This window comes from Echinops telfairi, unplaced genomic scaffold (assembly GCF_000313985.2).
Source record: "Echinops telfairi isolate 266 unplaced genomic scaffold, ASM31398v2 ScPeMD7_7469;HRSCAF=8507_1, whole genome shotgun sequence".
Classification (NCBI taxonomy): domain Eukaryota; kingdom Metazoa; phylum Chordata; class Mammalia; order Afrosoricida; family Tenrecidae; genus Echinops; species Echinops telfairi.
The window spans coordinates 62,056,136-62,058,039 of NW_022111373.1; the positions used below are offsets into that span (position 1 = coordinate 62,056,136).

The 1,904-nt window shown below is 42.9% G+C and overlaps 1 pseudogene; it reads left to right on the forward strand.

Annotated features, from left to right (window-relative positions):
• The window catches only part of LOC101664550, a 36,359-nt pseudogene that overhangs the window by 1,655 nt on the left and 32,800 nt on the right, over window positions 1–1,904 (forward strand).

A 1,904-nucleotide genomic window follows, 5' to 3' on the forward strand; every position in this document is an offset into this window, starting at 1 on the left:
TCTGATACCAATCTATAAATTCCTCTTCAGACCAATGGAACACATGCCGGAAGATCACAGGCCAGTGGGTGGAAAATCTTGTGGTGGCGGTGTAAGCATCTCAGTGTTGGCATGGATCTCCATGTGGCTCCTCCAGCTCCAGGGCTCTAGGGTAGCTCCATGTGTCTTGTCAGCAAGCATGTCTCACAGAGAGTGAGCCTGTGACCCACCTCCAGCGAGCTATTTATCTCCTTAGTGCCTCCAAATGAGGTCATCAAGCTGCGACCTGATTGACAGGCTAAACTCCACCCCTTCACTCATAAGTCTCAAATTGACAACAGATTATGTAAATACCACACCTACTATTAAGCTACAGTAGTCAAAATGGTATCATACTGGAATAATGACAGATACTCAGACCAATGGAAAAGAACAGAACACCCAGAAATAAAACCATCAGCATACAGATAATTGATCTTCAACAAGGGCACAAAAAACATCAAGTGGGAGGTGGGTGCTCTCTTTAGCAAGTGATGCTGGAAAAAACAAATATCTACCTCTTAAAAAATTAAACAACATCCTTACCTGACCCTAAGCCCAAGAACAAACTCAAGACAGATCACAGATCTAGAAGTAAAACTCCAAAATATCAGGACCATCAATGAAGGAATCGGGGCAAACCTTGTTGCAGCAAATACATAGGCTAACTGAACTAGGGGAGAGCACACACAATGAAGCTAAAATTGACAAGGGGATATAATAAGGAAGAAACACCTGTGTACATTTAAAGACTTTACCAAGAGAGTAACAAAAGATCCCACAGAGTGGGAAAGGATTTTTAGCAATGACAAAATAGACAAAGGGCTTATTACTAAAATCTACAATACCCTCTAGCCTGCAAAAAGAAGAAAACTGTAAACCCCCAAGGAAGTGGGGAAAATACCTGAACCTAAGTTTCATGAAGGAGGAGACCCCGAATGGCCAAAAACATATGCGAAAATTCTCCTAATCATTATCTATCAGAGAAATGCAGATTAAAAAACCATGACATCCCATCTAACACCTTTAAGGACAGCTCAAATCAGAAAATCAGACAGCAAAAAATGTTGGAGGGGATGTGGTGAGGTAGGAACTCTCCTCCACTGCAGGTGGTCGTGTAGATATGTACAGCCACTGCGGAAAGCCATCTGGTGAGATTTAAAGCAAATAGAATTTGAGTTACCTTTACGATCAACCCATCTCTCTACTGGCATATACACAAAAGGAGTAAGAAATAGACTAAGACCAGTTGTCTGCACTCCAATGTTTATTGCGGCACAATTCACAATCACAAAGAACTGGAAACAACCTAAATTCCCATCAATAGACGAGTGCGTTAAAAAACTCTGGCACATGCAAACAATTGAGCACTACGCATCACTAAAAAGCAACAGATGATCACACGAAGCACATCGTCTCATCAGAAGAGTTGGAGGAAATTATGCCAAGTGAAGTTGGACAATCACAAAAGGACAAGTACAACATCAACATGAGTCCACTGAGGTAAGTATAATCAGTGCAGTATGTATAGAAGAAAAGCCACTTATCCCGTACTTTACAGGCTGAGGTACAGGCAATTGGCTAGGGGACAGACCAAACTCAAGGATGTACATATCATGCCAATACAAAGACAGGGAAAGGTTCAGGTGGGGAGAAATGAGTGAGAGAGAAAAAAAGAGGGAGATGATGACACTGGGAGAGTAGAGTACTAATCCACCTAGGGGGAGGCTATTGTTTATGTCTCCCCAGAAATGGGAGTGGGAATGCAGACCCCACCACAGTGCACTAAACCTTGTGGGCAACATAACCACATGGAGCAACTCATGAACAGAGAGGTCTACAGGGCTGGTCCCAATCAGAGCCAAACTGACTCTCGCCCCCACTAG